Raw genomic sequence first — 27,754 nt, 5'->3', positions numbered from 1 at the left:
TTGGGGGCACAAGAGGAGAGCTGGTCTTGTGGAGGCAAGCATGACTTGTCCCCATAGCTAAGCAGGGTCTGCCCTGGTTGCATCTGAATGAGAGACTAGAAGGGTGAGCACTGCAAGATATTCCCCTCAGGGGATGAAGCTGCTCTAGGAAGAGCAGAAGGTTTCACGTTCCCTCCCTGGCTTCTCCAAGAAAGGGCTGAGAGAGCTTCCTGCCTGCAACCTTGCAGAAGCCACTGCCAGTCTGTGAAGACATTACTGAGCTAGATAGAACAATGGTCTGACTCAGTATATGGCAGTTTCCTATGTTCTATGTTCCTATGTCTTTTCCTCTGTCTACCTGGAGGAAGGTCAAGCTGCACAAAGAGAATGCAGGATCCTGCAAGGAAACAGCTGACTGTGATGAGGGCATAATCAAGATGAAAGGTCTGGATTCTCGAACCAATGTCCAGGCGACCTGCATGGAGGACTCCTGGAGGGAGTGCACTTTATGAAGACTGTGGAAAATGTGCTGGGCAAGAGCACTGGTTGATGCAGCAGAAGGGGGGGTAACCCTGGGAGAAAGTGGCTGTGCCATCTTAGAATCCACAAAATCAAGGGGAGGAGACATTTCAAGGAAACCAGACGTGCACCTTGGATTTCAGGCAAGCTGACTTGAATAAACTCAGAGGAGCACCAGATAGGATTCCAAAACTAGACGTCTTAAAGGGGAACCTTGGCATAGACTCTGAGGGCTTTGCCGATAAGGAGAAACCTGATGCAATCCCCAAAAGGGCTTTGGATAAGACACCCTTGGGTCACATCATGGAGGAACCCAAGCCATCAACCTTTGGGGATCTCCCCACATCTCTGCTCCCTCTGAGAGACCTGTCCCCCAACAGAAGGATTCACTTGGGGGGCAAGGACAACATATGGCCAGCAGAGAGGCACCACCATCCCTGTCAGATCCCCAAGAGTGACAATGCTGCTGGGCCCAGGCTGATCTGCAGTAATGGAAAAGAAGCACCCAACTGGGAGCATAGCATCTCCCTCAGGAGAGACCGACTTGTGAGGAAGGGGTCTTCTCAAGAGCAACAGTAGAGCCTGAACCAGCTGCACCCAATAAGGGCTGAAGAGACCAGCTACAGCGTGGAGACCTGCAGGCCCCTAGTTAAGCCCTGCTGAGTCTAGATGGCCCTTGCTACAAGAGCATGTTTAGCTGTGTTTTCTAATGTCTGAGTCTCTGTCTGTCCAGCATCCAGGCTCTGCTGGCTTATCTCCTGGGGCCTTTGTCTTTTCCTGTTATTCCTTTCTGCAGGAGTTCTCTGGTCCTTGTCCAAACTGTCTTCCTGTCCTCTTTTTAGGCCTGATCTCCACTCGGTCTAGCAGCCTTTCCTGAGCTGGGCCTGTGCCAAAGTAAAAGTGCCCAGGAGAAGGAGTGGGAATCGGAAAAGAATGAAGGCAAAGCAAGCAATGGAGGATCCTGATAGCTGTGTCTCCTGATCCATACTACAGTCCTGTAAGGTAGGTGAGTCTTGTTGGTTCCATATCACAGATGGGAAAATTGAGGCATTGGGGTTTGCCTGAAGTCTTCTGAGGCCAGATCCAAAGCAGGGACTTCCAGATGAGTCATCCAGACTCCTGGTCAGCATGCCCTAGTAGCTCTCCTAGTTACAGAGAGGGCTTTGGGAAGAAGCTGGGTCTGTCTTATAGAAAGTAGGTGCTATTTGTGTCTCTGAATTGTGTGAACCCATACCAAGGTGGTTCATGACCTGAGATTCCCACCTTGACATGGGTTCATGCAATCACACTAATGCTGCTAACCCACATTAAACCTAGATTCAGACTATTCTGTCAACAAGCCATATATTGTTGTTGTGTTAAGATTTTTTAAAGATTTTGAGCCCTTTGGGGAAAGTCAACCATCTTTTCCCTTTTTTCTATGTTGCTGTTGTAATAATAATAATAATAATTCAATTTATATACCGCCCTTCCAAAAATGGCTCAGGGCGGTTTACAAAGAGAAATAACAAACAAATAAGATGGCTCCCTGTCCCCAAAGGGCTCACATTCTAAAAAGAAACATAAGACACACACCAGCAACAGTCACTGGAAGTACTGTGCGGGGGGTGAATAGGGCCTGTTACTCTCCCCCTGCTAAATAAAGAGAATCACCACGGTAAAAGGTGCCTCCTTGCCAAGTTAGCAAGGGTTCCTTTAAAACCCTTGTTGCTCTTGTTGAAAAGTGATATAGAAATATTTGACATTGTAGTTGTTGCTGTGGACTTCTGGTAGTTCAGCCAATTTTGTTGCTCGTCTAGTCATCATGGTGGATGATTAGTGCTCGATTGTCTCTTATTTAGCCAGTGTCTTCATTATTTCCCCACTTTTATTTCCATTTTAGCAAAACAGTGCAATAGTGACTAGAACTCCCAGCATCATTTTCTTTTCTTTTTTTAATGTAGGAACAGAAGAAGCTGCCATATACTGAGTCAGACCATAGATCCATCTCTCTCACTATTGTCTACACAGACTGGCAGTGGCTTCTCCAAGGTTGCAGGCAGGAATCTCTCTCAGCCCTATCTTGGAGAAGCCAGGGAGGGAACTTGAAACCTTCTGCTCTTCCCAGAGCAGCTTCATCCCCTGAGGGGAATATCTTGCAGTGGTCACACATCAAGTTTCCCATTCATATGCAACCAGGGTGGACCCTGCTTAGCTAAGGGGACAAGTCATGCTTGCTACCACATGACCAGCCCACCTCTCTGTAGCTGCAGGATGTGTGGATTTGAATAGGGGCCAGGGTGCAAAGGGATGGGGATCCAGTCTTCAGCTCTTGTGCCAATTACCAGCTTAGATCTCCGTATTCATCACGGAAAGGAAAGCTTATGGGCATTTCCCCTTCAACAGCTAACAAATTCTGGTAGCAATTAGCATTAGGGCTATGGAATGGGGGGAAGCATTATACCCCTCCTGCACACTACAAACGTCATCCAAATCAGCCCCTCCCTTTGTGGCTTGCTTTATTGGAGGGAGGAGAGGGCATTAGGAGTTCCATAGAGATCCTGAAATACAGTCCTTCTATGTTCAAATACACCCCACCCATTGAGTAGTTATCCTGTCTTGAGATTCAAGGTATAAAGAGAGTCTTTGGTCCTAGCAAAAATACGTAATTTCTCCCTACAATCAGGCTCTGAAACTACAGGCTGCTTAGCTTAACTTCTGTGCCAGGTAAATTGATGGAAAGCATACTTAAGGACAAAATGGTTAAACAAATAGAAGAATAGGCCTTGCTGAATGAGAACAGGTTCATATGTGGTTTGGTAACAGAAGGCAGGAATAAATGGGCAGTTTTCACAATGGAGGGAAGTGTGAAGTGGGGTCCCCCAGAGATCTGTACTGGGACCAGTGTTATTCAACTTGTTCATAAATGATCTAGAAATTGGGGTAAGCAGCTAAGTGGCCAAATTTTCAGATGACACTCAACGATTTAGTGTAGTGAAATGCAAAACAGATTGTGAAGAGCTCCAAAAGGATCTCTCCAAACTGGGTGAGTGGGCGACAAAATGTCAAATGTGGTTCAATGTAAGCAAGTATAAAGTGATGCATATTGGTATTTTAAAAACCCCAACTTGACATATACACTGATGGGGTCTGAGCTGTCGGTGGCTGACCAGGAGAGAGAGCTTGAGGTCGTGGTAGACAGCTCATTGAAAGTGTCCTCAGTGTGCGACAGCTGTGAAAAAAGGCCAATTCTGTGCTAGGGACCATAAGGAAGGGGACGGAAAATAAAAATGTTAGTATTATAATGCCCTTATATAAATCTATGGTGTGGCCAGATTTGGAGTACTGCGCACAGTTCTGGTCACCGTATTTTAAGAAGGACATTGTCGAACTGGAAAAGGTGCAGAAGAGGGCAACCAAGACAATCAGGGGCCGAGAACTAGGGGCATATCTAGGGGAAATAGTGCCTAGGGCAAGCACTGAAATTGCACTCCTGTCCAAACAGGGATGATGGGACTTGTAGTCAACAATATCTGGAAATGCCTGTTAAAAGGAACACTGTACCATCTAGAGTAGAACACTGTACCATCTAGAGATGGTTGTTGATCAAAACCTGAAAACATGAGCCATCTCTGTAAAAGACTTAGAACAACAGTCAGGAGTTATGTGAGGATTCCAAGTTTCATTTTCTGTCTCATCTCATGCTTTTAAAAAACAAAAAACAAAGCCGTGACTTTGTCCTAGAGGATCACCTGCCCAAATAGCCACTAGCAAAATAGGGGAAGAAGAAGGTGGTGGTGGTGGTGGTGGTGGTGGTGGTGGTGGTGTGTCTATAAACCAGTGAATGATTCCTGCCAGCCTTTGTCTTGTGATGACTGTTGGCTCAGGATGGGGTATATGTGCATTCACCACACTAGTGCTTACTTTGGCACCAGGAGGGAGGAGGATACATTAGTTTGCCACACTAGACAGAGGAATTTGCATTTGCAACAGGAGCAGACAGCCAAGTTCTGGCAGGGCCAAAACCAGCCCCTGCCAGACTAAGAAATCATTGTCATTTGCCCCTTCCTGTCACAAGCAGTGTGCTGTTCTTTTATTATTGACTCTAACCCTCAGATATCCCAGTCATGGATGGAAAATTCAGGGTCAATTTACAAGAGACACATTTTCTACATGGAAGTTTCTTCTGTGCAGGTGTTGTGCAGAAACCCATGTGTAGTGACCACCAGGGGCATAGCAAGGTTGGAATGGGCCCAGAGATGAGATTTTAAAATGGGCCCCCAGCCCCTCAAAGTCCAGGGCCTCCACACATCCCAGGCCCCCAAGGATTTAAGTCTGATATTTCAAAATAAGTATGCTGCCTGGAAATACACTTCACTGAATACACACATGCACACTTCACAGTATATAGTGATATACATTGAGTACTATATATGGATGCTACTTTTAATGCCTAGAAACACTAATTATTAAAATGGCCCCCTCACTGCAGATTAGCAAAGGAGACTTTCAACCATGCAGGGTGAGCCTATGTTTGTTTTCTCAGAATTCTGAACCAATTCAGTAAAGTTTGATTCCAGGAGGTTTTTCACATGGGGCTTTTAAAGCCCTTTAACACACACCACCTCTGGAATGGAGGTGCTGCATTCACATGTTGGCCAGATTTATCCTGAAGTCCCTACAAGTTATTGGGGAGCAGTTCACACGCAATTCAGGTTTTTCCACTGCTCGTTAGAGTGCAGCCTGATTGATATGCAGAGTATTAGAAGATGCTCTTATACAAAAGTTTTCATGTCTGAGCAAGTTACAATCTTCATATGCTCATTGTAAGAGAGCAACTAATCATTGGTTTGACTCATGCTGTAGAACACTATGTAAACAATTGAAGAGTATTTACAGACAGTATAGATCGGGCTCAGAACACTCCCACCAATCTATTTTCAGATAAAGAAAGCATACAAAAGCAGTCTCAAATCTGCTAAACATCAAGCCTCACAAAATGACGATGGATATTCATATACTGCTTTTCAACAGAAGTTCCCCAAGCGATTTACACAGAGAAATAAAAATAAAGATGGATCCCTGTCCCCAAAGGGCTCACAATCGAAAAAGAAACCTAAGACAGACGCCAGCAACAGCCACTGGAGGGATGCTGTGCTGGGGTTGGATGGGGCCTGTTGCTTGCCCCCTGCAGTGGTAAACCCAAAGAAAACCACAGGGCTCTGTGGGCGCCAGGAGTCAAAACTGACTTGATGGCACACTTTACCTTACAAATGCCATCGGTATATAAATATCAGAGCATCAGCACTTTAAAAGGTGTCTCTTTGCTCAGTTAGCTGGGGTAGCTGCTAATTGAGTCAAGTTAAGTAGCTAATTGCTAAACTTTATTTTCTTAAAACTACTTGCTTTCATAAAACTCCCCTGCCTTGTCTAGCACTCCTCTGTGTATATGGAGATTGTAGCAAATCCGAAGAGATCAAAGGTAAAGGTAAACTGTGCCGTCGAGTCGGTATCGACTCCTAGTGACCAGGAGTGGTTTACCATTACCATCTCCCATGCAGTACGAGATGATGCCTTTCAGCACCTTCCTGCTGCTGCTGCCCCATATAGGTGTTCCCCATAGTCTGGGAAACATGCCACCAGGGATTTGAACCGGCAACCTCTGGCAGTCATGGCATTTCCCTGCTGTGCCATTGAGTAGCTCCTAAGAGATTAGCAAAGCATAAGAAATCTTTCTCTATTTCACAGTGTTGAAGAACCTCTTGAATTTGTCTTCCCCGAAGATGGAGAGGTAAGTCTGACTCCTACCACCTCCAGAGGCCAGACTGTCAGAGAGCTACATAGGAAAAGACAGCAGTCCACAGATATCCAAGGTGTTGAAAAAGGAGCGTATTTCCTCTCTGTTGCTGCTGAGGGCAGCACTGAACGCTGCCAATAGGAGAATGCAGGTTTAGGCTAGGCAGTAGGAATGCTTTCCCAAATGGGAGAAGGGTTGCTGAGGTCACCTCATGGAGTCCTGGGCTCTTCTTTGCTGATGGTTTTCAGACAGAAGCCAGAGAACGATGATCTCCAAGGAGCCTTCCCACTCTAAAATGCCATGATTCTGCTGTGATCGTCACATTGAGTCTGCAAGGGATCTGCAAGTCCGCCCCCCGACACCCAGACTGATTCTATTTGCCCCCCAAGTTGACTGCAGTTATGAGGAAGCAGATTTAAGCTAAGCCTTGAGAATAATTTCCCACGGGGAGAGAAGTCTGCAGAGGCACACACAACCATCCCAAGTACAGATATAGATAGTATAGAGGTACACTCGCACATATACTTGTGAACACTTTTTTAATGTCAATAATTGGTAAAGAGGGACCAGTGATGCATGGATTTATTTTTCTGATTGAATCCCTTCCCTTGATGGGAGTTGCAGCCCAACAACATCTGGGACCAAGTTTGAGAATCTCTTGTCTGTTGGCTTCCCAGAGGCATCCAGTGAGCCCCTATGGGGGAACAGCATGCTGGATTAGATAGGCCTTGGGTCTGATCCAGCAGTGCTGTTAGGTTCTTAACAGTCAGGTTTGATGGGAGTTGTAGTCCAACTTCTATTTCCAGTCATTCTCTTCAGCCTGACCTACTTTACAGGACTACTGTGAGGATAGAAGAATTGCATATTGGGAGGTCCCGGCAGTAAGGGCAGATATAAATTCCAGAAGCCAAGGGTTCTTAAAATTGGGTCCCCAGATGTTTTGTTACTAGAATTCCCATCATCCTCAGCTACAAAACCTTGCAGGAGTATTGCATGTCTTGTTGATCAAAAGGGAATCATGCATGTTTGGACTGGAAGGGTCCTTGTAAGAGCCCTGAAAAGTCAGAAGTTAGATTAAAACAATGCAGGGTTGTGTACAGCCCATCGGATCCCTCTACTACCTCTTGGTTTCTCCCAAGACGTGCTCAAGTGATATTTCCATAGAGATCTGCTTCCACAGACATGACACTTTCATCTTGCTTCTGCTTCCTTGCAATAGCTGCCACTTGAAGCACTAGAGGGGTGGGGAGGGATAGCTATTCACAGCAATTAGCCAAGAAGCTAGGGATGACCCACCTGTAGCTCAGCAGCTGCTGTTGGACTAGAACTCGCATCATCCCCAGCTGCTGTGTTGAGACTACAGATTATCACCCCCATCAAAAATGGTGGCTGGGGATGGTAGAAGTTGTAGTATGGTGGGAGTTGTAATCCAACACTGTGATAACAAATATGGTCCCCTGATGCAAATCCATGGTGAAAAGCATCGTGAAAGAAAGCATCAGGGTTTGGGCAACAGCTTGTATAAGGGGGCTGGATAAAGAAATCAACATGAAAAAAGGAAGGTTGAAACTAAGGGCCAGTAAGGGAAGGCCATTAAAGTAACACATTGATCTGAATTTAAGATGCTATTACCCCAAATGATTTGATGTTAAAACTCAGGGTCACGACGTAAATTCAGAATCCTGCTATTTTAGGTAAGCAAATGTTTAACATATATTAAACTGCCACCCATTCCTGGAGGGCCGTCCGCCCGTTCGTTCCTTCCTCCTGCCGGACCCCACGAGGCTTGGCGTTCCTTCCTCCTGCCGGACCCCACGAGGCTTGGCGTTCCTTCCTCCTGCCGGACCCCACGCGGCTTGGCGTTCCTTCCTCCTGCTGGACCCCACGCGGCTTGGCGTTCCTTCCTCCTGCCGGACCCCACGCAGCTTGGCATTCCTTCCTCCTGCCGGACCCCACGAGGCTTGGCGTTCCTTCCTCCTGCAGGACCCCACGAGGCTTGGCGTTCCTTCCTCCTGCCGGACCCCACGAGGCTTGGCGTTCCTTCCTCCTCCTCCTTTCCAAACGGAACACTCTGAATTGAACTTTCCAAACGGAACACTCTGAATTGAACTTTCCAAACGGAACACTCCGAACGGAACACTCCGAACGGAACACTCCGAACGGAACACTCCGAACGGAACACTCCGAACGGAACACTCCGAACGGAACACTCCGAACGGAACACTCCGAACGGAACACTCCGAACGGAACACTCCGAACGGAACACTCCGAACGGAACACTCCGAACGGAACACTCCGAACGGAACACTCCGAACGGAACACTCCGAACGGAACATTCCGAATGGAATATTCCAAACCGAACATCCCGAGCCGATCATTCTGAATGGAACATTGTGGACCAAACATTCTGAATGGAACATTCCAATCAGAACACTCCTTACGGAATTTTCCAAACGCAACACTCCGAACAGAACATTGAGGACCTAACACTCCGGACCGAACTTTCCAAATGGAACATTCCAAATGGAACTTTTCAAATGGAACACTCCGAATGGATCATTCCGAACCAAACATTCTGAACGGAACACTCCAAACGGAACACTCCGAACGGAACTTTCCAAACGGAACACTCCGAACGGAACTTTCCAAACGGAACACTCCGAACGGAACTTTCCAAACGGAACACTCCGAACGGAACTTTCCAAACGGAACACTCCGAACGGAACTTTCCAAACGGAACACTCCGAACGGAACATTCTAATCTGAACACTCCGAACGGAACTTTCCAAACGGAACACTCCGAACGGAACTTTCCAAACGGAACACTCCGAACGGAACACTCCAAACGGAACACTCCGAACGGAACACTCCAAACGGAACACTCCGAACGGAACACTCCAAACGGAACACTCCGAACGGAACACTCCAAACGGAACACTCCGAACGGAACACTCCGAACGGAACACTCCGAACGGAACACTCCGAACGGAACACTCCGAACGGAACACTCCGAACGGAACACTCCGAACGGAACACTCCGAACGGAACACTCCGAACGGAACACTCCGAACGGAACACTCCGAACGGAACACTCCGAACGGAACACTCCGAACGGAACACTCCGAACGGAACACTCCGAACGGAACACTCCGAACGGAACACTCCGAACGGAACACTCCGAACGGAACACTCCGAACGGAACACTCCGAACGGAACACTCCGAACGGAACACTCCGAACGGAACACTCCGAACGGAACACTCCGAACGGAACACTCCGAACGGAACACTCCGAACGGAACACTCCGAACGGAACACTCCGAACGGAACACTCCGAACGGAACACTCCGAACGGAACACTCCGAACGGAACACTCCGAACGGAACACTCCGAACGGAACACTCCGAACGGAACACTCCGAACGGAACACTCCGAACGGAACACTCCGAACGGAACACTCCGAACGGAACACTCCGAACGGAACACTCCGAACGGAACACTCCGAACGGAACACTCCGAACGGAACACTCCGAACGGAACACTCCGAACGGAACACTCCGAACGGAACACTCTGAACGGAACACTCTGAACGGAACACTCCGAACGGAACACTCCGAACGGAACTTTTGAAAATGAACATTCCGACTGGAACATCCCGAGCCAAACATTCTGAATGGAACATTGTGGACCGAACATTCTGAATGGAACATTCCAATCTGAACACTCCTAACGGAATTTTCCGAACGCAACACTCCGAAGACAACATTCAGGACCTAACACTCCGGACCGAACATTCCATATGGAACATTCCAAACGGAACTTTTAAAATGGAACATTCCAAATGGATCATTCCAAATGGAACTTTTCAAATGGAACACTCCAAATGGATCATTCCGAACCAAACATTCTGAATGGAATTTTCCAAATGGAACACTCCGAACGGAACTTTCCAAACGGAACACTCTGAATGGAACATTCCAAATGGAACACTACAAAAGGAACACTCCGAACGGAACTTTCCCAACGGAACACTCCGAACGGAACTTTCCAAACGGAACACTCCGAACGGAACTTTCCAAATGGAACACTCTCAATGGAACTTTCCAAACGGAACATTCCATACGGAACACTCAGAATGGAACATTCCATACGGAACACTCCTAACGGAACATTCCGGAGCTAACACTCCGGACCGAACATTCCAAATGGAACTTTTGAAATTGAACATTCCGAATGGAACATCCCGAACCAAACATTCTGAATGGGACATTGTGGACCGAACATTCTGAATGGAACATTCCAATCAGAACACTCCTAAAGGAATTTTCCGAACGCAACACTCCGAACACAACATTCAGGACCTAACACTCCGGACCTAACATTCCATATGGAACATTCCAAACGGAACTTTTAAAATGGAACATTCCAAATGGAACATTCCAAATGGAACTTTTCAAATGGAACACTCCAAATGGATCATTCCGAACCAAACATTCTGAATGGAATTTTCGAAACGGAACACTCTGAAAGGAACTTTCCAAATGGAACACTCCGAACGGAACACTCCGAACGGAACTTTCCAAACGGAACACTATGAATGGGACATTCCAAATGGAACACTCCAAACGGAACACTCCGAATGGAACTTTCCAAACGGAACACTCCGAACGGAACTTTCCAAACGGAACACTCCGAACGGAACTTTCCGAACATTCTGCATGGAACATTGTAGACCAAACATTCCGAAAGGAACATTCCAAACGGAACACTGCGAACGGCACATTCCAAACGGAACACTGCGAACGGCACATTCCAAACGGAACACTGCGAACGGCACATTCCAAACGGACCACTGCGAACGGCACATTCCAAACGGAACACTGCGAACGGCACATTCCAAACGGAACACTGCGAACGGCACATTCCAAACGGAACACTGCGAACGGCACATTCCAAACGGAACACTGCGAACGGCACATTCCAAACGGAACACTGCGAACGGCACATTCCAAACGGAACACTGCGAACGGCACATTCCAAACGGAACACTGCGAACGGCACATTCCAAACGGAACACTGCGAACGGCACATTCCAAACGGAACACTGCGAACGGCACATTCCAAACGGAACACTGCGAACGGCACATTCCAAACGGAACACTGCGAACGGCACATTCCAAACGGAACACTGCGAACGGCACATTCCAAACGGAACACTGCGAACGGCACATTCCAAACGGAACACTCTCAATGGAAATTTCCAAACGGAAATTTCCAAACGGAACACTCAGAATGGAGAATTCCATACGGAACACTCAGAATGGAGAATTCCATACGGAACACTCAGAATGGAGAATTCCATACGGAACACTCAGAATGGAGAATTCCATACGGAACACTCAGAATGGAGAATTCCATACGGAACACTCAGAATGGAGAATTCCATACGGAACACTCCGAACGAAACATTCCGGAGCTAACACTCCTGATGTAACATTCCAAGTGGAACTTTTCAAATGAACATTCCGAACCGAACATCCCGAACCAAACATTCTGAATGGAACATTGTGGACCGAACATTCTGAATGGAACATTCCAATCTGAACACTCCTAACGGAATTTTCGGAACGCAACACTCCGAAAAGAACATTCAGGACCTAACACTCCGGACCGAACATTCCAAATGGAACATTCCAAACTGAACTTTTAAAATGGAACATTCAAAATGGAACTTTTCAAATGGAACACTCGGAACGGATCATTCCGAACCACACATTCTGAATGGAACTTTCCAAATGGAACACTCCGAACGTAACTTTCCAAACGGAAGACTCCGAACGTAACTTTCCAAACGGAACACTCAGAATGGAACATTCCAAATGGAACACTCAGAATGGAACACTCCGAATGGAACTTTCCAAACGGAACACTCCGAACGGAACTTTCAAAACGGAACACTCCGAACTGAACTTTCCGAACATTCTGCATGGAACATTGTAGACCAAACATTCCGAACGGCACATTCCAAACGGAACACTCCGAACGGCACATTCCAAACGGAACACTCCGAACGGCACATTCCAAACGGAACACTCCGAACGGCACATTCCAAACGGAACACTCCGAACGGCACATTCCAAACGGAACACTCCGAACGGCACATTCCAAACGGAACACTCCGAACGGCACATTCCAAACGGAACACTCCGAACGGCACATTCCAAACGGAACACTCCGAACGGCACATTCCAAACGGAACACTCCGAACGGCACATTCCAAACGGAACACTCCGAACGGCACATTCCAAACGGAACACTCCGAACGGCACATTCCAAACGGAACACTCCGAACGGCACATTCCAAACGGAACACTCTCAATGGAACTTTCCAAACGGAAATTTCCAAACGGAACACTCAGAATGGAACATTCCATACGGAACACTCCGAACGAAACATTAGGGAGCTAACACTCCGGATGTAACATTCCAAATGGAACTTTTCAAATGAACATTCCGAACCGAACATCCCGAACCAAACATTCTGAATGGAACATTGTGGACCGAACATTCTGAATGGAACATTCCAATCTGAACACTCCTAACGGAATTTTCCGAACGCAACACTCCGAAAAGAACATTCAGGACCTAAAACTCCGGACCGAACATTCCAAATGGAACATTCCAAACTGAACTTTTAAAATGGAACATTCAAAATGGAACTTTTCAAATGGAACACTCGGAACGGATCATTCCGAACCAAACATTCTGAATGGAACTTTCCAAATGGAACACTCCGAACGGAACTTTCCAAACGGAAGACTCCGAACGTAACTTTCCAAACGGAACACTCAGAATGGAACATTCCAAATGGAACACTCCAAAAGGAACACTCCGAATGGAACTTTCCAAACGGAACACTCCGAACGGAACTTTCCAAACGGAACACTCCAAAAGGAACACTCCAAATGGAACATTCCAAATGGAACATTCCAAATGGAACTTTTCAAATGGAACACTCTGAATGGATCATTAGGAACCGAACATTCTGAATAGTACATTCTAAAAGGAACACTCCGAATGGAACCTTCCAAATGGAACACTCCAGACGGAAACTTCCAAACGGAATACTCCGAAAGTAACTTTCCAAACGGAACACTCTGAATGGAACATTCCAAACAGAACACTACAAATTGAACTTTCCATACGGAACACTCCGAACGGAACATTCCGGAGCTAATAATCCGGACCGAACATTCCAAACGGAACTTTTCAAATGGAACGTTCCGAATGGAACATTCCGAACCGAACATTCCGAACATTCTGAATGGAACATTGTGGACCAAACATTCCGAATGGAAAATTCCAAACGGAACACTCTGAACGTAACATTACAAACGGAACACTCCGAACGGAACACTCCGAACGGAACACTCCGAACGGAACATTCCGAATGGAACATCCCGAGCCAAACATTCTGAATGGAACATTGTGGACCGAACATTCTGAATGGAACATTCCAATCTGAACACTCCTAACGGAATTTTCCGAACGCAACACTCCGAAGACAACATTCAGGACCTAACACTCCGGACCGAACATTCCATATGGAACATTCCAAACGGAACTTTTAAAATGGAACATTCCAAATGGATCATTCCAAATGGAACTTTTCAAATGGAACACTCCAAATGGATCATTCCGAAACAAACATTCTGAATGGAATTTTCCAAATGGAACACTCCGAACGGAACTTTCCAAACGGAACACTCTGAATGGAACATTCCAAATGGAACACTACAAATGGAACTTTCCCAACGGAACTTTACAAACGGAACACTCCGAACGGAACTTTCCAAACGGAACACTCCGAACGGAACTTTCCAAACGGAACACTCCGAACGGAACTTTCCAAACGGAACACTCCGAACGGAACTCTCAGAATGGAACATTCCATACGGAACACTCAGAATGGAACATTCCATACGGAACACTCCTAACGGAACATTCCGGAGCTAACACTCCGGACCGAACATTCCAAATGGAACTTTTGAAATTGAACATTCCGAATGGAACATCCCGAACCAAACATTCTGAATGGGACATTGTGGACCGAACATTCTGAATGGAACATTCCAATCAGAACACTCCTAACGGAATTTTCCGAACGCAACACTCCGAACACAACATTCAGGACCTAACACTCCGGACCTAACATTCCATATGGAACATTCCAAATGGAACTTTTAAAATGGAACATTCCAAATGGAACATTCCAAATGGAACTTTTCAAATGGAACACTCCAAATGGATCATTCCGAACCAACCATTCTGAATGGAATTTTCGAAACGGAACACTCCGAAAGGAACTTTCCAAATGGAACACTCCGAACGGAACACTCCGAATGGAACTTTCCAAACGGAACACTATGAATGGGACATTCCAAATGGAAAACTCCAAACGGAACACTCCGAACGGAACTTTCAAAACGGAACACTCCGAACGGAACTTTCCGAACATTCTGCATGGAACATTGTAGACCAAACATTCCGAAAGGAACATTCCAAACGGAACACTCCGAACGGCACATTCCAAACGGAACACTCCGAACGGCACATTCCAAACGGAACACTCCGAACGGCACATTCCAAACGGAACACTCCGAACGGCACATTCCAAACGGAACACTCCGAACGGCACATTCCAAACGGAACACTCCGAACGGCACATTCCGAACGGAACACTCCGAACGGCACATTCCGAACGGAACACTCCGAACGGCACATTCCGAACGGAACACTCCGAACGGCACATTCCGAACGGAACACTCCGAACGGAACTTTCCGAACGGAACACTCTCAATGGAACTTTCCAAACGGAACACTCTCAATGGAAATTTCCAAACGGAAATTTCCAAACGGAACACTCAGAATGGAACATTCCATACGGAACACTCCGAACGAAACATTAGGGAGCTAACACTCCGGATGTAACATTCCAAATGGAACTTTTCAAATGAACATTCCGAACCGAACATCCCGAACCAAACATTCTGAATGGAACATTGTGGACCGAACATTCTGAATGGAACATTCCAATCTGAACACTCCTAACGGAATTTTCCGAACGCAACACTCCGAACAGAACATTCAGGACCTAAAACTCCGGACCGAACATTCCAAATGGAACATTCCAAACTGAACTTTTAAAATGGAACATTCAAAATGGAACTTTTCAAATGGAACACTCGGAACGGATCATTCCGAACCAAACATTCTGAATGGAACTTTCCAAATGGAACACTCCGAACGGAACTTTCCAAACGGAAGACTCCGAACGTAACTTTCCAAACGGAACACTCAGAATGGAACATTCCAAATGGAACACTCCAAAAGGAACACTCCGAATGGAACTTTCCAAACGGAACACTCCGAACGGAACTTTCCAAACGGAACACTCCGAACGGAACACTCCGAACGGAACACTCCGAATGGAACACTCCGAACGGAACCTTCCAAACGGAACACTCCGAACGGAACTTTCCAAACGGAACACTCCAAAAGGAACACTCCAAATGGAACATTCCAAATGGAACATTCCGAATGGAACTTTTCAAATGGAACACTCTGAATGGATCATTAGGAACCGAACATTCTGAATAGTACATTCTAAAAGGAACACTCCGAATGGAACCTTCCAAATGGAACACTCCAGACGGAAACTTCCAAACGGAATACTCCGAAAGTAACTTTCCAAACGGAACACTCTGAATGGAACATTCCAAACAGAACACTACAAATTGAACTTTCCATACGGAACACTCCGAACGGAACATTCCGGAGCTAATACTCCGGACCGAACATTCCAAACGGAACTTTTCAAATGGAACGTTCCGAATGGAACATTCCGAACCGAACATTCCGAACATTCTGAATGGAACATTGTGGACCAAACATTCCGAATGGAAAATTCCAAACGGAACACTCTGAACGTAACATTACAAACGGAACACTCCGAACGGAACACTCCGAACGGAACACTCCGAACGGAACATTCCGAATGGAACATCCCAAGCCAAACATTCTGAATGGAACATTGTGGACCGAACATTCTGAATGGAACATTCCAATCTGAACACTCCTAACGGAATTTTCCGAACGCAACACTCCGAAGACAACATTCAGGACCTAACACTCCGGACCGAACATTCCATATGGAACATTCCAAACGGAACTTTTAAAATGGAACATTCCAAATGGATCATTCCAAATGGAACTTTTCAAATGGAACACTCCAAATGGATCATTCCGAAACAAACATTCTGAATGGAATTTTCCAAATGGAACACTCCGAACGGAACTTTCCAAACGGAACACTCTGAATGGAACATTCCAAATGGAACACTACAAATGGAACTTTCCCAACGGAACTTTACAAACGGAACACTCCGAACGGAACTTTCCGAACATTCTGCATGGAACATTGTAGACCGAACACTCCGAACGGTACATTCCAGACGGAACACTCCGAACGGAACTTTCCAAACGGAACACTCCGAACGGAACTTTCCAAACGGAACACTCCGAACGGAACTTTCCAAACGGAACACTCCGAACGGAACTCTCAGAATGGAACATTCCATACGGAACACTCAGAATGGAACATTCCATACGGAACACTCAGAATGGAACATTCCATACGGAACACTCCTAACGGAACATTCCGGAGCTAACACTCCGGACCGAACATTCCAAATGGAACTTTTGAAATTGAACATTCCGAATGGAACATCCCGAACCAAACATTCTGAATGGGACATAGTGGACCGAACATTCTGAATGGAACATTCCAATCAGAACACTCCTAACGGAATTTTCCGAACGCAACACTCCGAACACAACATTCAGGACCTAACACTCCGGACCTAACATTCCATATGGAACATTCCAAATGGAACTTTTAAAATGGAACATTCCAAATGGAACATTCCAAATGGAACTTTTCAAATGGAACACTCCAAATGGATCATTCCGAACCAACCATTCTGAATGGAATTTTCGAAACGGAACACTCCGAAAGGAACTTTCCAAATGGAACACTCCGAACGGAACACTCCGAATGGAACTTTCCAAACGGAACACTATGAATGGGACATTCCAAATGGAACACTCCAAAAGGAACACTCCGAATGGAACTTTCCAAACGGAACACTCAGAATGGAACTTTCCGAACATTCTGCATGGAACATTGTAGACCAAACATTCCGAAAGGAACATTCCAAACGGAACACTCCGAACGGCACATTCCAAACGGAACACTCCGAACGGCACATTCCAAACGGAACACTCCGAACGGCACATTCCAAACGGAACACTCCGAACGGCACATTCCAAACGGAACACTCCGAACGGCACATTCCAAACGGAACACTCCGAACGGCACATTCCAAACGGAACACTCCGAACGGCACATTCCGAACGGAACACTCCGAACGGTACATTCCGAACGGAACACTCCGAACGGAACTTTCCAAATGGAACACTCCGAACGGAACTTTCCAAACGGAACACTCTCAATGGAACTTTCCAAACGGAAATTTCCAAACGGAACACTCAGAATGGAACATTCCATACGGAACACTCCGAACGAAACATTCCGGAGCTAACACTCCGGACGTAACATTCCAAATGGAACTTTTCAAATGAACATTCCGAACCGAACATCCCGAACCAAACATTCTGAATGGAACATTGTGGACCGAACATTCTGAATGGAACATTCCAATCTGAACACTCCTAACGGAATTTTCTGAACGCAACACTCCGAACAGAACATTCAGGACATAACACTCCGGACCGAACATTCCAAATGGAACATTCCAAACGGAACTTTTAAAATGGAACATTCAAAATGGAACTTTTCAAATGGAACACTCGGAACGGATCATTCCGAACCGAACATTCTGAATGGAACTTTCCAAATGGAACACTCCGAACGGAACTTTCCAAATGGAACACTCCGAACGTAACTTTCCAAACGGAAGACTCCGAACGTAACTTTCCAAACGGAACACTCAGAATGGAACATTCCAAATGGAACACTCCAAAAGGAACACTCCGAATGGAACTTTCCAAACGGAACACTCCGAACGGAACTTTCCAAACGGAACACTCCAAAAGGAACTCTCCAAATGGAGCATTCCAAATGGAACATTCCGAATGGAACTTTTCAAATGGAACACTCTGAATGGATCATTAGGAACCGAACATTCTGAATAGTACATTCTAAAAGGAACACTCCGAATGGAACCTTCCAAATGGAACACTCCAAACGGAAACTTCCAAACAGAATACTCCGAACGTAACTTTCCAAACGGAACACTCTGAATGGAACATTCCAAACAGAACACTACAAATTGAACTTTCCATACAGAACACTCCGAATGGAACATTCCGGAGCTAATACTCCGGACCGAACATTCCAAACGGAACTTTTCAAATGGAACGTTCCGAATGGAACATTCCGAACCGAACATTCCGAACATTCTGAATGGAACATTGTGGACCAAGCATTCTGAACGGAACCTTCCGAACGGAACACTCTGAACGTAGCATTACAAACAGAACTCTCTGAATGGAACTTTCCAAATGGAACTCTCCGAATGGAACCTTCCAAATGGAACTCTCCGAACGGAACTTTCCAAATGGAACTCTCCGAACGGAACCTTCCAAATGGAACACTCCGAACAGAACACTACAAATTGAACTTTCCATACAGAACACTCCGAACGGAACATTCCGGAGCTAATACTCTGGACCGAACATTCCAAACGGAACTTTTCAAATGGAACGTTCCAAATGGAACATTCCGAACCGAACATTCCGAACATTCTGAATGGAACATTGTGGACCAAACATTCTGAATGGAACATTCCAAACGGAACACTCTGAACGTAACATTCCAAACGGAACTCTCCGAATGGAACTTTCCAAATAGAACTCTCCGAATGGAACTTTCCAAATGGAACTCTCCGAATGGAACTTTCCAAATGGAACTCTCCGAATGGAACTTTCCAAATGGAACTCGCCGAATGGAACTTTCCAAATGTTACTCTCCGAACGGAACACTACGAACGGAACACTCCGAACGGAACTTTCCAAACGGACCTTTCCAAACGGAACACTCAGAATGGAACATTCCATACGGAACACGCCAAACGGAACATTCCGGAGCTAATACTGCGGACCGAACATTCCAAACGGAACTTTTCAAATGGAACGTTCCGAATGGAACATTCCGAACCGAACATTCCGAACATTCTGAATGGAACATTGTGGACCAAACATTCCGAATGGAACATTCCAAACGGAACACTCTGAACGTAACATTACAAAAGGAACACTCCGAACGGAACACTCCGAACGGAACACTCCGAACGGAACTTTCCAAACGGAACACTCCGAACGGAACTTTCCCAACGGAACACTCCGAACGGAACTTTCCCAACGGAACACTCCGAACGGAACTTTCCCAACGGAACACTCCGAACGGAACTTTCCAAACGGAACACTCCGAATGGAACTTTCCCAACGGAACACTCCGAACGGAACTTTCCAAACGGAACACTCCGAACGGAACTTTCCAAACGGAACACTACGAACGGAACACTCCGAACGGAACATTCCAAATGGAACACTCCGAACGGAAACTTCCAAACGGAACACTCCGAACGGAACACTCCGAACGGAACATTCCAAACGGAACACTCCGAACGGAACTTTCCAAACGGAACACTCCGAACGGAACTTTCCAAACGGAACACTCCGAACGGAACTTTCCAAACGGAACACTCCGAACGGAACTTTCCAAACGGAACACTCCGAACGGAACTTTCCAAACGGAACACTCCGAACGGAACTTTCCAAACGGAACACTCCGAACGGAACTTTCCAAACGGAACACTCCGAACGGAACTCTCATAATGGAACATTCCATACGGAACACTCAGAATGGAACATTCCATACGGAACACTCCTAACGGAACATTCCGGAGCTAACACTCCGGACCGAACATTCCAAATGGAACTTTTGAAATTGAACATTCCGAATGGAACATCCCGAACCAAACATTCTGAATGGGACATTGTGGACCGAACATTCTGAATGGAACATTCCAATCAGAACACTCCTAACGGAATTTTCCGAACGCAACACTCCGAACACAACATTCAGGACCTAACACTCCGGACCTAACATTCCATATGGAACATTCCAAATGGAACTTTTAAAATGGAACATTCCAAATGGAACATTCCAAATGGAACTTTTCAAATGGAACACTCCAAATGGATCATTCCGAACCAAACATTCTGAATGGAATTTTCGAAACGGAACACTCCGAACGGAACTTTCCCAACGGAACACTCCGAACGGAACTTTCCCAACGGAACACTCCGAACGGAACTTTCCAAACGGAACACTCCGAATGGAACTTTCCCAACGGAACACTCCGAACGGAACTTTCCCAACGGAACACTCCGAACGGAACTTTCCAAACGGAACACTCCGAACGGAACTTTCCAAACGGAACACTACGAAAGGAACACTACGAATGGAACACTCCGAACGGAACATTCCAAATGGAACACTCCGAACGGAAACTTCCAAACGGAACACTCCGAACGGAACACTCCGAACGGAACATTCCAAACGGAACACTCCGAACGGAACTTTCCAAACGGAACACTCCGAACGGAACTTTCCAAACGGAACACTCTGAATGGAACATTCCAAATGGAACACTACAAAAGGAACACTCCGAACGGAACTTTACAAACGGAACACTCCGAACGGAACTTTCCGAACATTCTGCATGGAACATTGTTGACCGAAAACTCCGAACGGTACATTCCAGACGGAACACTCCGAACGGTACATTCCAAACGGAACACTCCGAACGGAACTTTCCAAACGGAACACTCTCAATGGAACTTTCCAAACGGAACATTCCATACGGAACACTCCGAACGGAACATTCCGGAACTAACACTCCGGACCGAACATTCCAAATGGAACTTTTCAAATGGAACATTCCGAATGGAACATTCCGAACCGAACATCCCGAACCAAACATTCTGAATGGAACATTCCAATCAGAAAACTCCTAACGGAATTTTCCGAACGCAACACTCCGAATAGAACATTCAGGACCTAACACTCCGGACCGAACATTCCAAATGGAACATTCCAAACGGAACTTTTACAATGGAACATTCCAAATGGAACTTTTCAAATGGAACACTCGGAACGGATCATACCGAACCAAACATTCTGAATGGAATTTTCCAAATGGAAAATTCCAAACGGAACTTTCCAAACGGAACATTCCGAACGTAACTTTCCAAACGGAAGACTCCGAACGTAACTTTCCAAACGGAACACTCAGAATGGAACATTCCAAATGGAACACTCCAAAAGGAACACTCCAAACGCAACTTTCCAAACGGAACACTCCAAATGGAACACTCCGAACGGAACTTTCCAAACGGAACACTCCAAAAGGAACACTCCAAATGGAACATTCCAAATGGAACATTCCGAATAGATCATTAGGAACCGAACATTCCGAATAATACATTCTAAAAGGAACACTCCGAATGGAACCTTCCAAATGGAACACTCCAAACGGAAACTTCCAAACGGAATACTCCGAACGTAACTTTCCAAACGGAACACTCTGAATTGAACATTCCAAATGGAACACTCTGAATTGAACATTCCAAACGTAACACTCCAAATTGAACTTTCCATACGGAACACGCCTAACGGAACTTTCCGGAGCTAATACTCCGGACCGAACATTCCAAACGGAACTTTTCAAATGGAACGTTCCGAATGGAACATTCCGAACCGAACATTCCGAACATTCTGAATGGAACATTGTGGACCAAACATTCCGAATGGAACATTCCAAACGGAACACTCTGAACGTAACATTACAAACGGAACTCTCCGAATGGAACTTTCCAAATGGAACTCTCTGAATGGAACTTTCCAAATGGAACTCTCCGAATGGAACCTTCCAAACGGAACACTCCGAACGGAACCTTCCAAACGGAACACTCCGAACGGAACTTTCCAAACGGAACACTCCGAACGGAACACTCCGAACGGAACTTTCCAAACGGAACACTCCGAACGGAACTTTCCAAACGGAACTTTCCAAACGGAACACTCAGAATGGAACATTCCATACGGCTCACGCCGAACGGAACATTCCGGAGCTAATACTGCAGACCGAACATTGCAAACGGAACTTTTCAAATGGAACTTTCCGAATGGAACATTCCGAACCAAACATTCCGAACATTCTGAATGGGACATTGTGGACCAAACATTCCGAATGGAACATTCCAAACAGAACACTCTGAACGTAACATTACAAACGGAACTCTCTGAATGGAACTTTCCAAACGGAACACTCCGAACGGAACTTTCCAAATGGAACTTTCCAAACGGAACACTCAGAATGGAACATTCCATACGGAACACGCCGAACGGAACATTCCGGAGCTAATACTCCGGACCGAACATTCCAAACGGAACTTTTCAAATGGAACGTTCCGAATGGAACATTCCGAACCGAACATTCCGAACATTCTGAATGGAACATTGTGGACCAAACATTCCGAACGGAACCTTCCGAACGGAACACTCTGAACGTAACATTACAAACGGAACTCTCCGAATGGAACTTTCCAAATGGAACTCTCCGAACGGAACTTTCCAAATGGAACTCTCCGAACGAAACTTTCCAAATGGAACTCTCCGAACGGAACCTTCCAAACGGAACACTCCGAATGGAAACTTCCAAACGGAACATTCCGAACGGAACACTCCCAACGGAACTTTCCAAACGGAACACTCCGAACGGAACTTTCCAAACGGAACACTCCGAACGGAACTTTCCAAACGGAACACTCCGAACGGAACTTTCCAAACGGAACACTCCGAACGGAACTTTCCAAACGGAACACTCCGAACGGAACTTTCCAAACGGAACACTCCGAACAGAACTCTCAGAATGGAACATTCCATACGGAACACTCAGAATGGAACATTCCATACGGAACACTCCTAACGGAACATTCCGGAGCTAACACTCCGGACCGAACATTCCAAATGGAACTTTTGAAATTGAACATTCCGAATGGAACATACCGAACCAAACATTCTGAATGGGACATTGTGGACCGAACATTCCAATCAGAACACTCCTAACGGAATTTTCCGAACCCAACACTCCGAACACAACATTCAGGACCTAACACTCCGAACCTAACATTCTATATCTAACATTCCAAACGGAACTTTTAAAATGGAACATTCCAAATGGAACATTCCAAATGGAACTTTTCAAATGGAACACTCCAAATGGATCATTCCGAACCAAACATTCTGAATGGAATTTTCGAAACGGAACACTCCGAAAGGAACTTTCCAAATGGAACACTCCGAACGGAACACTTCGACGGAACTTTCCAAACGGAACACTATGAATGGAACATTCCAAATGGAACACTCCAAAAGGAACACTCCGAATGGAACTTTCCGAACGGAACACTCCGAACGGAACTTTCAAAACGGAACACTCAGAACGGAACTTTCCGAACATTCTGCATGGAACATTGTAGACCAAACATTCCGAAAGGAACATTCCAAACAGAACACTCCGAACGGCACATTCCAAACGGAACACTCCGAACGGCACATTCCAAACGGAACACTCCGAACGGCACATTCCAAACGGAACACTCCGAACGGCACATTCCAAACGGAACACTCCGAACGGCACATTCCGAACGGAACACTCCGAACGGTACATTCCGAACGGAACACTCCGAACGGAACTTTCCAAACGGAACACTCCGAACGGAACTTTCCAAACGGAACACTCTCAATGGAACTTTCCAAACGGAACACTCTCAATGGAACTTTCCAAACGGAAATTTCCAAACAGAACACTCAGAATGGAACATTCCATACGGAACACTCCGAACGAAACATTCCGGAGCTAACACTCCGGACGTAACATTCCAAATGGAACTTTTCAAATGAACATTCCGAACCGAACATCCCGAACCAAACATTCTGAATGGAACATTGTGGACCGAACATTCTGAATGGAACATTCTAATCTGAACACTCCTAACGGAATTTTCCAAACGCAACACTCCGAACAGAACATTCAGGACCTAACACTCCGAACCGAACATTCCAAATGGAACATTCGAAATGGAACTTTTAAAATGGAACATTCAAAATGGAACTTTTCAAATGGAACACTCGGAACGGATCATTCCGAACCAAACATTCTGAATGGAACTTTCCAAATGGAAAACTCCGAATGGAACTTTCCAAATGGAACACTCCGAACGTAACTTTCCAAACGGAAGACTCCGAACGTAACTTTCCAAATGGAACACTCAGAATGGAACATTCCAAATGGAACACTCCAAAAGGAACACTCCGAATGGAACTTTCCAAATGGAACACTCCGAACGGAACTTTCCAAACGGAACACTCCGAATGGAACACTCCGAACGGAACCTTCCAAATGGAACACTCCGAACGGAACTTTCCAAACGGAACACTCCAAAAGGAACACTCCAAATGGAACATTCCAAATGGAACATTCCGAATGGAACTTTTCAAATGGAACACTCTGAATGGATCATTAGGAACCGAACATTCTGAATAGTACATTCTAAAAGGAACACTCCGAATGGAACCTTCCAAATGGAACATTCCAAACGGAAACTTCCAAACGGAATACTCCGAACGTAACTTTCCAAACGGAACACTCTGAATGGAACATTCCAAACAGAACACTACAAATTGAACTTTCCATTCGAAACACTCCGAACGGAACATTCCGGAGCTAATACTCCGGACCGAACATTCCAAACGGAACTTTTCAAATGGAACGTTCCGAATGGAACATTCCGAACCGAACATTCCGAACATTCTGAATGGAACATTGTGGACCAAACATTCCGAATGGAACATTCCAAACGGAACACTCTGAACGTAACATTACAAACGGAACTCTCCGAATGGAACATTCCAAACGGAACACTCCGAACGGAACCTTTAGAACGGAACCTTCCGAATGGAACTTTCCGAACAGAAATCTCCGAACGGAACCTTCCGAACGGAACTCTCCGAACGGAACCTTCCGAACGGAACTCTCCGAACGGAACCTTCCGAACGGAGCTCTCCGAACGGAACCTTCCGAACGGAGCTCTCCGAACGGAACCTTCCGAACGGAGCTCTCCGAACGGAACCTTCCGAACGGAGCTCTCCGAACGGAACCTTCCGAACGGAACCTTCCGAACGGAGCTCTCTGAACGGAACCTTCCGAACGGAGCTCTCCGAACAGAACTTTCCAAACGGAACACTCCGAACAGAACTCTCAGAATGGAACATTCCATACGGAACACTCAGAATGGAACATTCCATACGGAACACTCAGAATGGAACATTCCATACGGAACACTCCTAACGGAACATTCCGGAGCTAACACTCCGGACCGAACATTCCAAATGGAACTTTTGAAATTGAACATTCCGAATGGAACATCCCGGACCAAACATTCTGAATGGGACATTGTGGACCGAACATTCTGAATGGAACATTCCAATCAGAACACTCCTAACGGAATTTTCCGAACGCAACACTCCGAACACAACATTCAGGACCTAACACTCCGGACCTAACATTCCATATGGAACCTTCCAAACGGAACTTTTAAAATGGAACATTCCAAATGGAACATTCCAAATGGAACTTTTCAAATGGAACACTCCAAATGGATCATTCCGAACCAAACATTCTGAATGGAATTTTCGAAACGGAACACTCCGAAAGGAACTTTCCAAATGGAACACTCCGAACGGAACACTCCGAACGGAACTTTCCAAACGGAACACTATGAATGGAACATTCCAAATGGAACACTCCAAAAGGAACACTCCGAATGGAACTTTCCAAACGGAACACTCCGAACGGAACTTTCCAAACGGAACACTCCGAACGGAACTTTCCGAACATTCTGCATGGAACATTGTAGACCAAACATTCCGAAAGGAACATTCCAAACGGAACACTCTGAACGGTACATTCCAAACGGAACACTCCGAACGGCACATTCCAAACGGAACACTCCGAACGGCACATTCCGAACGGAACACTCCGAACGGCACATTCCGAACGGAACACTCCGAACGGCACATTCCGAACGGAACACTCCGAACGGCACATTCCGAACGGAACACTCCGAACGGCACATTCCGAACGGAACACTCCGAACGGTACATTCCGAACGGAACACTCCGAACGGAACTTTCCGAACGGAACACTCTCAATGGAACTTTCCGAACGGAACACTCTCAATGGAACTTTCCAAACGGAAATTTCCAAACGGAACACTCAGAATGGAACATTCCATACGGAACACTTCGAACGAAACATTCTGGAGCTAACACTCCGGACGTAACATTCCAAATGGAACTTTTCAAATGAACATTCCGAACCGAACATCCCGAACCAAACATTCTGAATGGAACATTGTGGACCGAACATTCTGAATGGAACATTCCAATCTGAACACTCCTAACGGAACCTTCCGAATGGAACTTTCCGAACAGAAATCTCCGAACGGAACCTTCCGAACGGAACTCTACGAACGGAACCTTCCGAACGGAACTCTCCGAACGGAACCTTCCGAACGGAACTCTCCGAACGGAACCTTCCGAACGGAGCTCTCCGAACGGAACCTTCCGAACGGAGCTCTCCGAACGGAACCTTCCGAACGGAGCTCTCCGAACGGAACCTTCCGAACGGAGCTCTCCGAACGGAACCTTCCGAACGGAGCTCTCCGAACGGAACCTTCCGAACGGAGCTCTCCGAACGGAACCTTCCGAACGGAGCTCTCCGAACGGAACCTTCCGAACGGAGCTCTCCGAACGGAACCTTCCGAACGGAGCTCTCCGAACGGAACCTTCCGAACGGAGCTCTCCGATCGGAACCTTCTGAACGGAGCTCTCCGATCGGAACGTTCCGAACGGAACACTCCGAATGGAACTTTTCAAATGGAACACTCCGAATGGATCATTAGGAACCAAACATTCCGAATAGTACATTCTAAGTGGAACACTCCGAACATAACATTCCAAACGGAACATTCCGAATGGAACTTACCGAACATTCTGAATGGAACATTGGTGACCGAACATTCCGATTGGTACATTCCAAACGAAACAATCTGAACGTAACATTCCAAACGAAACACTCCGAACGGAACTTTCCAAATGAAACACTCCGAACGGAACTTTCCAAATGGAACAGTCCAAAAGGAACATTCCAAATGGAACATTCCAAATGGAACTTTTCAAATGGAACACTTCGAACGGAACATTCTGA

At 46.0% G+C, this 27,754-nt stretch overlaps 1 protein-coding gene and 1 long non-coding RNA gene across 4 annotated transcripts in view; one reads left to right on the top strand and one right to left on the bottom strand.

The window, feature by feature from the left end:
• Positions 1-27,754, bottom strand: part of LOC128345446 (dynamin-2-like) — a 283,195-nt gene that overhangs the window by 110,460 nt on the left and 144,981 nt on the right. The gene's annotated exons all lie outside the window — the stretch shown is intronic.
• The window catches only part of LOC128345448 (uncharacterized), a 31,403-nt gene that overhangs the window by 1,176 nt on the left and 2,473 nt on the right, over positions 1-27,754 (top strand). The window contains exons 2-4 of one of the 2 annotated variants that reach the window (XR_008316479.1): positions 1,341-1,500; positions 6,226-6,350; positions 8,059-8,164. This is a non-coding gene — a long non-coding RNA (uncharacterized LOC128345448). Of the gene's footprint in view, positions 1-1,340; positions 1,501-6,225; positions 6,351-8,058; positions 8,165-27,754 lie in introns of those variants that run through there. The other variant, XR_008316478.1, reaches the window with a different exon arrangement.

The sequence above is a fragment of the Hemicordylus capensis genome, chromosome 2, assembly GCF_027244095.1.
Source record: "Hemicordylus capensis ecotype Gifberg chromosome 2, rHemCap1.1.pri, whole genome shotgun sequence".
NCBI classification, from domain to species: Eukaryota; Metazoa; Chordata; class Lepidosauria; order Squamata; family Cordylidae; genus Hemicordylus; species Hemicordylus capensis.
The sequence above is the reverse complement of the archived record's forward strand: the minus strand, read 5'-3'. Positions and strand labels throughout refer to the sequence as shown.